Genomic DNA, 12,912 nt, shown 5'->3' on the forward strand with positions numbered 1-12,912 from the left:
GGTGGGGGGGGCAGGTATCCATTAACAGTAACCCTTAATACCAGCAGTATCTGTCAAATATCATGCCAACAGTTCATCTAATCTGTATTAGCCAGGGATGACTTAAAGGGTTTATGGTGATTTTCACAGCAATAGTTTGTGTCAAACATAACAATCTCCTGGATACCCTCTTACAGTCATCCAACAAAGATATTTTGGGGGCACACGGGTGGCTCAGTGGGTTAAAGCCTCTGCCATTGGGCTCTCTGCTCTGCAGGGAGCCTGCTTCCCTGTGTGTAGGTGTGAGGTATAATAATACACAAGACACAAACCCCACAGTCAAGGACTTCAAAATCTGGAAAGGCAGAAAGCATTCATACACAAATGGCAGAATGCAACAGAGAAAGTGTGAAGCATTCTAAGAATGATAATGACAGATACTGCTGGGGGAGAAGAGAGTGACATTGCTGCACAGAGAGCACTGGAGCATGGTTTGGAAGGATGGGTTGGGTTTGGAAATGAAGGGAGGGCATTAAAGACACTTTATTTTAAAGGTCTGGGGACACAAAAGGAATGTGAATTATAAGGGAGTTGGCAACCATGGCTGAGAACTGAACATTTCTCTCTCTTAGACAAAGACACTTCTTGAATGGGTGTTTGCCAGGATGCATCTGTTAGATGAGTCCTGGTAAGCGGTCTCCATTCCCTCAAGCTCCTTGGGCTCCTGAACATCTAGATCAGATGAGAAAAGTAGTACTGCTACAGTGTGGTACACGGGATTCTACCTCTATGTCAGTGGTTCTCAACTCTAGCTGCGTATTAACATCACCAAGGAAGCTTTCAAAATGACAGGGGCCTGGGTCCCAGTCTAGAATAGTTAAACTGAAATCTATGGTGATGAGGTCAGGGAACCAGAATTTTTAAAAAATCTTCCCAGAGATTCTATTGGAAAGCCAATCTGTGAACCTTCTAGACAATCCTTGCCAAATCCTGGTCTTGAACCCTATGTGGAGGAATACCACTTCAAGGTAACAACCGATGTGCTCTCCCAAACCCTCACTCCCCATCCTGCTCCCCTGCTTAAGGTGCCTACATCCCCCTCCCCACAGAGCAGACCTGGAGGCAAACAGAAAGGAACCTACTACAGTAGAGACAGTCAAGTACAGAGGCACCATAACCTCGGTTCAAAAATCTTCACCCAGACGAAAGGGAAGAGAGAATTAAAGTTTCAACAGGGAGAACAGGTTTTTTATGTGCTTCTTCTTTTTGTATGTATGTGTAGGAACCAACTAGAGGATGCTTCTGGCCATGGAGAACTGAGCGATCTGAAGACGTATGAAGTATAAACATCAAAATCGTAAAGGGTCCCCCCTTTTACTTCCTCAGGCAGAATTCTAGGGCAGAGGCAAAACGATGGATTTCCCTTGAAGCTGGGACATGAGAAATAAAGGGAACTTGCGTGAGACTTCCATTTTGAATTTCTGATGGTAGTGGCTTTGTGGGTGCAGCCCAGGCCCCCAAGAAGGTAGGGAACACCATGAAGGTGGTAGGTTCAGGCACGGGAGGACCCCAGAAGTCCCCAAGTGTTCCCAAAAGTCCAGGAGGAAATCTAAAAATTCCAGCTGGTTCTGAGCTGACAGCCAGGCCTACAGGCAGCTAAAGGAGTTGGCAGTGGGACCCATGTCCAAGGCTTTGCAAGGTTGAGTCCATGAGGAGACAGAGTCAAAGGGAACATGGCTGTGTCTCAAAAGAGGACAGAATGCCAGGAAACCACGATGGAACATGTAACGTGTATGGCATAAATGTCAGAAGACTTATACTGATATGTAATACATATTACACTTACAGTCAGAAAAGAAAACCTGGTTTTGCTTTCTTGTTCCGCCACAAACTATGTGACCTTGGACAGGTTATTTAATCCCGGTTTCGTTCTCTTCATGGGTAACTGAGAAAATAATACTTCTGTCACAGCATGTTGTAAAGACTGAGTTAAAATATTCTCAATCATTCATTCCACAAATATTTACTGAGGACCTGTTATGGGCCTGGGATCTGGCTGGACACTAGCAATATAAGTTTGTAACCTCAGACTGCTTATGGGGCTCAGGGTGGGGAGGAATTTTTAACCGCAATTAGGGTGGTTAAAACACACACACCTCTTGAAAGAGAGTAAAAGTCCGAGCGATTTCCAATGGGGGCTCGTGGAGGATATTTTAGCTGAGATTTAAAGAACAAATTCAAATTAGCTAAGAAAAGAAGGTAGTTTTCAGACAGAAGGGATAGCAAGCGTATTTGTAGGCACAGAGGCAGTAGAGAGGCCTGGTTATGAGGGATGGGGAAGCTGAGGCACAGCATAGAGCAGAAAGACGCCTCTGGAGGGGAAGATGGGGTCCAGACCACCACTCCGCTGTAGGCTTGTTAAGGAATTGGGCTCCCAGCCCAAGTGCAATGAGTAGTACTGGGTGTCAAACTAGAAGGTCCTAGGATGCAGTTCACACTTAAGAAACTACACATGGCTCAAGAAAGGAGTTGGGGGGTGGCCAAGAAACCAGTTAGAAAGGAGTCTGGACAAAGTAAACTAGTGGCTTGTACTCTGAGAGTGGGAGGGAGTAGGAGAGGGGAGAGACAGACGGATGGATGCACTCAGGCATCTACATTTGGGGTGGACTGAAAGTGCAGGGTGACTGAAGAAACACATCAGAAAGGCTGCCAGGTTTCTAGAATGAGCATCTGTGCAGTCCTAGGTGCCATTTTCCGAGAAGAAGACCAGAGGTGGGAGAGTTCTAAAAGGGAGGAGAAGGCATTGACGGTTCATTTTTTAAATGTTTGTGATATCTCTGAGATATCCAAGGAAAAATACCAGCAGACAGATGAATACACGTGTTTAGGGCACAGAGATTAAAAAAAAGAAGTTTTCAAGGAGGTTCCTGTCCTTTACTGCATTTCTTTACAGTTTTAAAAAGTACCTGCCTTTGGCATCTGATTTTACTAAATAAAGCATCTCTTCCAGTCAAGGTGGTGGTAACAGAGTTCCTAACTTCACCGCCAGGAAGAGTTCAAGTTACTTTAGGAAATTTACTTAGCCCGCCTTGGGTGATTATGACTTTTCTCAGGCACGAAGGAGGCAGAGGCAACAGATCCTGGATTAGCTCAGCCTTCCCTTTATTGGAACACTCCTCAATGTGGAATCTACCACCAACAGGTAAGGGACTTTCTCCCAAAATGTTCTGAATGATGAAATTAACAGGCATTGTAATAGTTCGTCACTGCTGGCTAACAAACAAAAAATGCTGAATTAACTTGAATATTCTTTTTTAACCAATTAGAATTTTTTTCCTTTAGGCCCACCTGAAAATGGGCTATGGTACCAGCACAATTCCAAATCCTTGGGAAAAGCAAAGCACTGGCCAACTTTTTAAAGGTTTTTGTTCTTGTTTTTCCTCCTGAGTTGAGAGCAGATGATACTCTGACCCTCTGCCAGGAAACTGAGCTCTTCTTACCGAACCCGACCTACACAAAGAACCTCCAGGAAAATGGCAAGGAAGGGGCTGCTCTTCTCCTTCCATGAAATGAACTTGCAGGCCCCCCTGGCAAATAAGGCACCCAGAGAGGAAACTGTAGTCTGCTCCAACAGTAGAACTTTATCTGAATAAAACTCAGCTAGAGCCAGAGTGAAGGGAAGACGATTGCTGGGAGTAAGTACAGGAGAAGCAAGGAAAGAACTGATCTTGGGGACATTTCATGGACTCCGATCCTTCAACACGCCCAACCAGAAGTTAATGCCAAGCCACGTTCGCTTCTCTGCCAGCTATCCCCAAGGTACCCTTCTCAGCCGAACGCGCCGTCCTCCCCGCCCCCTCCATTTGGCGCCACTCGCGAGGCGGGGGGGGATCCGGAGGCTGGCAGGAGCCCAGCGGCGAGGCGTGCACCGCAGGGAGGCTCCCGCGAGTCGGGAAGCGGTGCGGCCGCGAGAACGCGCGGAACAGGCGCACTGGCCCTGAGCCCCCCGCGTTCTCCCGCCCGAGAAGGACCCGAGCAAGGCTAGGCTGGTCGCCCAACACAGCGCCTCCCCGCGGACCCGGGCCCCGGTCCCACGACTCTCCCCGGCCCGGCGTCCCCCGGCCTCGCTCTCCTCCGCCGCGCGCCAGGAGTCTTCGGGCCTCCCCGGCGGGCATCCGGAGGTTGCCCGGAAAGCCTTTCTCCAGCCCCGCGACCGCTCCCCGAGGGGTGCCTTGGGGACCTGCGCGCTGTACCTGGGGGGTGATCCGCGACGCGACCAGCTCGCCCTCGCGCCGCTGCCGCCGGCCTCCGCTACCCCGGAACAGAAAGTGAAAGCGGAGCCCGGGCAGCGGCGCGAGCGCGCCTGGTGCGCGTCGGCCGGGGCGCTCCTGACGGGCGCCGGAGAACCCCCGGCGGAGGCGGGAGCTGGGGAAGGAGAAAGCTAGCCGTGGGGGCGCGCGAAGGAGGCCGCGGGACCCCGGACGGGAATTCGCAAATGCGTGCTGCGCGCAAGGGAAACGGCCGCGTTGCAGTACAGGGGGCATCGGTGGGGAGGAGCACTCCTGCCCGAACGCAGACCATTCTGAGTGTGTCTTTGCGGCTGTAGTTTTCGACGGTTACTCTCCGGCGCAGCGAGGGCTTAGAGAACTTTAAGAAGGGGTGGGTGCTGCGGAAAGTGACCCAGGCTGGACTCCAGCTCGCCCCTCCAAGGAGACTGCACGCGCTCCACGCCAGTTGGACTCAAGCGGTGTCCATCATCTCGTCTCTGCAAATGGGCTACGAGCTCGTGGCCCGCCTCCGAAAGGAACCGGAGCCGCCCAGCGACTCATTCTGGGAAATGCTGAATCCTTGGGCATTTAGTAGAGGAGAGTTACTCAAGGAGATGCTTCAGGGTAGGAAGGGGATACAGATAGCCTCCCAGGAACTTCCCCGCCACCCCCTAGGGACCCTCGGGCCCCCAAGAGTTGATGCTCCCCACATTAAAACATTTCCTCTGCTTTTTCAAATCAGATAACCATTTCTCCGCTCCCCTTAGAACATGAAGACTGGACTGAAATATCCAAAAAAGCCCATCTTTAAACAATTGAGGGTAAATGAGGTAACAAGACAAGAAAACACAGGCTTCATATTGATCAAATGCTACAAGTTGGTGAGTGGACCAACACCCCCGGGATCTTTTTCTTACTGTACTCAGGCTATCTCCTATCTTTTCTTTCCTAGCCTTCCCTTTGAGAGTTTGGGGTTCCAAGTCACTGGAACAGTATTTCTCAACTTTTATTTCTCAATTTTATGTTCGTTTTGAAAAATAACAAAATATATTTTGTTCTGCATATTCTCTCCAGTCAAGGATATTTTGTAATATAAAAATAACATTCTGTCCCCGGCCCCAAAGAGGGTGAGAGCAAGGCAAGTTGTTTTCTTTACAGTTCAGCAAGAAATGGGCTTTGGGATTAGGTGATTTTTTCTTCATTTGCAATTGTGGCAGGTGTGTCAGCCCATCGCTATAGCCTCCAAGGCCTCCAGATGTCAGTGAGTGATCTGCTTTGCTCAGATGAGAACTTCTTATGCAGTAAATTCATGCATGCTTTGTGGATCTGGAGGGACAAATGGAAGATCTCCAACACAGGCATATTGAATAATAGCAGGTGTTCCCTAAGAATCTAACAAACCCCTTAGCAGGAACTGTGATCACTTTCCAATTCACCTGTTCACTGAAAGCAACAAATAATAAATACAGCCAACCTCATTTTGTGTTTAGTATGCATGTAATTTAAAAGATGGAAAAGAAGAATGAAACAGCCAAAATGTCCAGTGACATTTTAAAGACTAATGTCTATGTTGCTTCAGTGAGAGTTGAACCACAGAGAACAGAATCCTTTCAAGCTCTTTAATGAAAAAAGGATTTATTGCCGGCTTTTACATGACTTACATAATAATCATACAGAAGTTTTAAAAACACACACTAGGGGGAGCTTCCAAGAACAAATTCCAAAGCCATAATGTAGAACTTGGCCACCATTGGAACTAGTTCTCTTGCCACAACTCAGAAGCCATCTGCTCAGTTGGGCGTCAGCTAGCACAGGGGCTGGCTTCGGAACCATGTCATGATGTTATAGTCTGTCCAGCAAAATGAGTAGCTCAATCCGGGCCTCTCTCTGCACTTAAAACTCAGTTTCAAATTCAGCTGCCCTACCAGTGCTTCTGTTTGGTGGAGCCTAATGAACACCCAGAACCTAGGTGCAAGAAGATGTGGGAAAAGAAGTATTTGCTCTCCAGACTCTAAGGTGGAGTGAGGAATTCTGATACAAGGTGGGAAGACATACCGAGTAAGCCAGTTACAATATGCACCATAAATATTAAACTGTATCGAAACTGAACAAATAGGGGCACCTGGGTGGCTCAGCCAGTTAAGCAACTGCCTTCAGCTCAGGTCACGATCCCAGGGTTATGGAATTGAGCCCCGTTCCAGCTCCCTGTACAGCAGAGAGCCTGCTTCTCTCTCTCCTGCTGCTCCCCTGCTTGATCTCCCCCTCTGTCTGTCAAATAAATAAATAATTTTTTTTAAAGAAACTGAACAAATACAAAAACAATTATAAGGAGGTCCCAAGTAATTTTGAACATCTTTATGGACAAAAAACAGTAATTGGAAAATTGATGGTAAATCTAATGAGAGGCATGGGACGCTTAGGTGAATGATGAATATTTATTTATCTCTGTGACATAAACACACTGCCAACCATCAAGTTATGATTTATTATCTTTGAATGTCTCTAGTGGCTTTTCTCCCCACTTTTGTCTGTTCAGCATGTGTTCTTCCCTTCCTGGAAAATGCATAGTTTCATAACTCAATCTCAGTCTAGGATGAACATAGCAACCCCATTCTCTGGCCACAGTGATTAGCCCAAGTGACATAGGCTGGCTGGGTCTGAGAATGCAGAAGAGGTTCCACAGGACCCACCAATACAGTCCTTGGCTTCATGCAGGTTAGAAATAAAAGAGAAGCCAAGAGGAAGTGAGAGCAGAATTTACTGAAGATGTAGAAAGACTAGAGATAGACCATCTGGGAAACTGGGTCTTTGCTTGGGTCTGGGGGTTTTACTAAGAATTGCAATCTGGTGTACATATCCTCCAGGCATCTAGGAATTGGTCAAAACAAGGGTGAGTGTTCAGGTGTCCCTCATAAATCACTTAGGACCTGGAGCCAGGGGTCTTGGCGTCAAGGTGTCTGGAAAACATACAGGATGACCTCAAGTGATCACCCCTCAGATGTTATCTATTGTGCTGGAAGAGTCCAAAAACAACAACAACAAAAAAAAAAAAAACCATTAACTCCTTGGCCTTTATAAGGAGGACCTACATTCACTCTACTATAAGTCATATGTAAGGTGGGGGTGTAGGTCCTAGCAAGAAAAGAAAGAGGAAAGGAGAAAAGAAATCAGGAGGAGTTCTTCATGTAGTCCCTCCCATTACCCTGTCTCACAAGGACTGACATGTGACAAAAGCCAGGGCAATAAGAGGCCTTGCCCAGCATTGTTCCGGCTGATGCTGGCAGAGAAGCCTCTTTTATCTTTTTTTTGTGTGTGTGTGTGATCCCAGTGCTGGAAGAATACGGCCTTGGACTTAACAGGGCCAAATTTCCACTGGGACAATGCCTAAGAAAACGAACCCCATATCAAAGAGGACAAAAAGAAATAAGGGGCAGAGTTTGTGAGATCCCTTTGTTGTACATATTTTCTGATCTCTCCCTCAAGGCCTGAAGCTGCCTCCTTCCTGAGGCTAGTTCTTCAGGCCTTTGCGCCATCCAGCAAACTTCCAACAAACCAGCTCTTTTTGGATTAAAGCTTACTGAACTGGCTATCAGCGGCATGCAATTTTAAGAGAGGTAAAAAAATCACAGTCTCGGGCGCCTGGGTGGCTCAGTGGGTTAAGCCGCTGCCTTCGGCTCAGGTCATGATCTCAGGGTCCTGGGATCGAGTCCCACATCGGGCTCTCTGCTCGGCAGGGAGCCTGCTTCCTCCTCTCTCTGCTTGCCTCTCTGCCTACTTGTGCTCTCTCTCTCTCTGTCAAATAAATAAATAAATAAAAATCTTTAAAAAAAAAAAAAAAAAAAAATCACAGTCTCAATTTTATAAGCCACTAACTCCAATAGTCACTTAATGGAAGGTGGTGTCCTTTGTGTCGCATGGGACATGTGAGTTTTTTTTTTTCCTTCACTTCCCATACATTGTTTGAAGTTGACTGACCTAGATTCCAATGAAGCCTAAACCTGAACTATATTTTACATCAACCAACTTGATTTAAGTAATTTTGATAATGTCCCTCAATTTCAGATAAGCACCCCCCACTAAGGTGCACTCCATTTTTTTTTTTAAGATTTTATTTATTTTATTTGACAGAGAGAGATCACAAGTAGGCAGAGAGGCAGGCAGAGAGAGAGGGAAGAGGAAGCAGGCTCCCTGCTGAGCAGAGAGTCCGATGCAGGGCTCCATCCCAGGACCCTGGGATCATGACCTGAGCTGAAGGCAGAGGCTTTAACCCACTGAGCCACCCAGGCACCCCAGGTCCACTCCATTTTTTGACAGACTCCTTGATGAAGCTGCAAAGCAGAATCATCACATCTTCTCTACAACTGACTGTTGGATAGTCTGGAGAGCCCCAGAAATTTCACGGGCGATGCAAAGCAACCAAAAGAAAAGGACTGTGACACCAGGAAGGGAGGAGAGCCTATGGCTCCATGGGTCAGGCTTTGTTAAGTGGGATGCACGTGCGTGCGTGTGTCAGAGAGGGATAAAGAGGAATTAGAAACTTTTCCTACCATTCACACTCAGATGTATTTCTTTTACTTGCCTTTCAGTGTCCTTAAAGCTCAGTTCTACTGTAAATTTGAATGGCAAAAAATCTGCCCCAGAATCTGTCTTTTCCGACACAGCAAGACCAGATCAAATCAGCATTTAGAAATATGGCATACGAAATAATCACTCACAACGATGTTTTAAATCAGGGGTGTGTTCTGAGGATTGATTAACATTCCCCTTTCTAAACAATGTGCGCATTCAGCACAGTCTTGTCATATTCTGTGAGTGATATCATTGCCTTCCAGGACATCAGCAAAAAAATGAACACATAATAGACTTTCATCAGCCGTGGATTTACTATTCGCCGTTTTGACTCTCTGGGGGAGGATTCCATATCTAGAACTTGAGTCGTTGGTAATTTCCCTGAGGTATGCATTAGAATTATATTGGCCTGGGTGCCTGGGTGGCTCAGTGGGTTAAAGCCTCTGCCTTCAGCTCAGGTCATGATCTCAGGGTCCTGGGATCGAGTTCTGCATCAGGCTCTTTGCTGATCAGGGAGCCTGCTTCCTCCTCTCTCTCTGCCTGCTTCTCTGCCTACTTGTGATTTCTCTCTGTCAAATAAATAAATAAAATATTTTTTTAAAAAATTCATTATTCTTTAAAAAAAAAAAAAAAGAATTATATTGGCCTAATGTGAGAGGAGTAGCCCCTTGATCCTTGAGTGGACCTGCCCTACCAACCAGGCAGAATCCACACCCCTGTCCAATCCTGCTTTTCTCTGTTCATCATCACAGGCATGGTCAATTTCTGAAGTGGCAAAAATCTGAAACAAACAAACAAAACTGAAGCTGCATTTCTAAAATTTCATGAAGGAGCCTGAAGCTGTCACAAAGCTTTAAAACTCACTTTACTGCATTTTACAGGAGAGAATATGTACTCAAATGTATTTAAAATTGCAGTCCTGCAAAGCCTTGCAAAAATCTGCTGTTACAGACTTTTCTGCTAGCAGATCGAGAAGGAAAGCAGGCCTGGGCATTCGGTCCCTTGGGCCCAGCTGAAACGTGAGGGGAAAAGGAGGTTGAAGGATTCCTGATCATGTCCTGAGCCTAGACGAGTACCAAAGTCAAAGCAAGAAAAAGACAGACCTATCCAGGAGCTCTGTGAAAATGGGGAGATGAGGCATAGAGTTCAGAAAGGAGCTCTCAAAGCAGGAGGAAACTGAAACTGATAAAAGCATGAGTGGCCAAAGGCAGCGCATCTCAGTAATAAAAACTGGTGCATTTTGAGCATTTCCTGTGTGCTGAGTGCTGTGCCAAACGCTTCAGATGAAATGCATCATTTAATTCTCAGGAACACTCTAGGGTATGTTCTGTTATCATTTCCAGTGAGAAAAACAGAAGCTCTGTTAGGTAAGTTACCGCTGGGGTGTACAGCGAGGCAGCGACAGAGCCAGGTGACTGGTGGAACCAGGATGAATTCTAGAGATGAAGTGCTTCTGCTTCTCAGAGCTCTCCTAGTGTAGGTTAACTTGCCTGCCATCTTGGTTTAAAAGGGATCAGTGAGGGGCAAGTGCTGTTGTGATCTTGCCTTCAATCTAGTCCCCTGAGCCATGAGCCATTAACACAACATTATCATCTCGGACCTCTGCTCCTTTACCCCTCAACCTTCCCCGGGCCTGTCAATATTACTTCCAAACGGTGTCTTGAATCCTTCTCCTCCTGTTCATTCCAATTGCCTCCAGCCATCTCACCTGTGCTATTATAAATACCCTCTTAACTAGTACTGTAACTTCTAACTTCCTCTTCTTCAATCTGGTTTCTATACTGTCATCTGTCTAAGCTACCATCCAGGGGCGACTGGGGGCGTGGTTGGTTAAGCATCTGACTCTTTGTTTGGGCTCAAGTTATCTCAGGGTGGTGGGATCGAGCCCCACGTTGGCCCCACGTTGGGGTTCTGCACTCATTAGGGAGTCTGCTTGTGGACTCTCTCTCCCTTTCCCTATGCACTCTTTCTCTCAAATAAATAAAGATCTTTAAAAGAAAAAAAAAGCAATTACTATGATGGGAGAAGGGGAGAGTATGTGGGGAACAGGGTGGGGGAAGGGTCTAAGGAGGGGACAGGAGGGACACAGAATCAAAAACATTGTCCAGTGAAAACATGGACTCAGAAACCTAAATAAAGTCCTGAGAAGATAGCCTTCCAACTAGAACCAAACGAAATCCAAAAACTGGGTCTCAAGCAGAGAGGCTACAACTAGATTCAGCCAGGAAAACAAGCTGAGAAAGTGTGTGAATAGAAGGTACTGATTTCTTGGGAGGGGGTAGGGAGAGGGTAGTGGGGTTATGGACAGTGGGGAGGGTATGTGCTTTGGTGAGTGCTGTGAAGTGTGTAAACCTGGTGATTCACAGACCTGTACCCCTGGGGCTAATAATACATTATATGTTAATAAAAAAAAAAAAGGTACTGATTTCTTATATAGAACTTTAGATTTGTCTGTGAGTGGGAAGAGACAGGTGCACTTAAGAATAGGGTATTAGGGGCGCCTGGGTGGCTCAGTGAGTTAAAGCCTCTGCCTTCATCTCAGGTGGTGATCCCAGGGTCCTGGGATCAAGCCCCGCATCGGGCTCTCTGCTCAGCAGGGAGCCTGCTTCCTCCTCTCTCTCTGCCTGCCTCTCTGCCTACCTGTGATCTCTGTCTGTCAAATAAATAAATAAATAAATCTTAAAAAAAAAAAAAAAGAACAGGGTATTATGCCGTGCTATGCTATGTATCAAATTGATCGCTGCAAACAAGAATATTTATTGCTTCACAGTTTCTGGGGGTGTGGCTTAGAGGCACAGCCTATTTGGGTCCTCTGCTAAGGGTCTCACAAGATGGTAATTACAATGTCATCCAGGGGGCAACTGGGTGGCTCAGTAGGTTAAGCGTCTGATTCTTGATTTCAGCTCAGGTTGTGATCCAGGGTGGTGGGATTGAGCCCCATGTTGGATTTTGAGATGGGCATGGAGTCTGCTTGGAATTTTCTCTCTGCCCCTTCCCCTCTTCCCCTCTCTGCCTCTAAAAAAATTTAAATAAATAAATAAATAAAGATGTCATCCGAGACTGTGGTCTCATCTAAGGCTTGACTAAAGAAGGATCTGCTTCCAAGCTCACTTGGGCTGTTGAGGAAATCAATTTCTTTAGTTTCTAGGACTGAGCTTGTCAGTTTCTTGGGGCTGTTGACTGAAGGCTGCCCTCATCTTCTAGGGAACACCTGCAGTTTTTTACCATGTAGGGTTCCCCAACATAGGCTATCTACCTTCTCAAAGCCAGCAAGGCAGGGAGCAACTCAATCAAGGCATCTGATTGAGAGGCTTTATACTCATAAGTAACACAAGCACAAAATCATACACATCCCATCACCTTTGCTACATTCTATTAGTTGGCATCAAGTGGCAGCTCCTGCCCATACTCTCAGGCAGAGGATCACACAGGAACATAGATACCAGGAGGCAGGGATCAGAGGGGTCACCTCAGGTGTCTATCCATCACAGGTATCAAGAAATTTTCACACCATTTCTTACCTTACCTCTCCCCAAAGGTCTGTTCCCATCACCCTAATCCAGGGCCACACGATTTCTTGCCTAGATAGTACAACGGCCTCCAAATTCTCCTCCTTTCTGGCTTGCCTCCTTACAGAGCGTTCCACACACCAGGCAAAGTTGTCTCCTTCAAATAGACAAGAATCTTGGTCCCTCACTTAAGTGTGCAAAATTTAACACATTTTAAAATTGTATTTAAATTAACGAATTCTACCTTAAGATTTCATCCCACTGGATTGTTGGGATATCCAGTCTCAATTATTATGGGCCTCATTTCACCCTTCCCCCTAGAGCATAACCACGGGTCCGAAGGCCTTAAGCACTGCCAAAATAGCCCCGGGTCTTGGGTTTTACTCGTTGCCATGGAGATACTTCTTCAGCTTCAAGTCAAGGGTATCTGCTTTTCCAGGCCTTGCTGGTTCAGAGATAGTTTTGGCCCTAGGTGCCAACCTTCCTGAATGCGGGGTATGCCCAGCCTCTCTGAGATCTTGGGCCCTCCCCAGGGACATGGTTACCTGGTGGTACACTTGTTCCTTCTACCTTTGGGAGTACACAAC

At 46.6% G+C, this 12,912-nt stretch overlaps 1 protein-coding gene across 3 annotated transcripts in view; it reads right to left on the reverse strand.

The window, feature by feature from the left end:
* The window catches only part of ERAP1 (endoplasmic reticulum aminopeptidase 1), a 39,214-nt gene extending 34,896 nt beyond the window's left edge, over positions 1-4,318 (reverse strand). Inside the window, exon 1 of one of the 3 annotated variants that reach the window (XM_059175518.1) lies at positions 4,233-4,318. The gene's annotated coding sequence lies outside the window, so the exon portion shown is untranslated. The remainder of the gene's footprint in view (positions 1-4,232) is intronic. The other 2 variants (XM_059175520.1, XM_059175519.1) reach the window with 2 other exon arrangements.
* Between the last annotated feature and the right edge of the window lie 8,594 nt (positions 4,319-12,912).

Source organism: Mustela lutreola, chromosome 5 (genome assembly GCF_030435805.1).
Source record: "Mustela lutreola isolate mMusLut2 chromosome 5, mMusLut2.pri, whole genome shotgun sequence".
Taxonomy (NCBI): Eukaryota; Metazoa; Chordata; class Mammalia; order Carnivora; family Mustelidae; genus Mustela; species Mustela lutreola.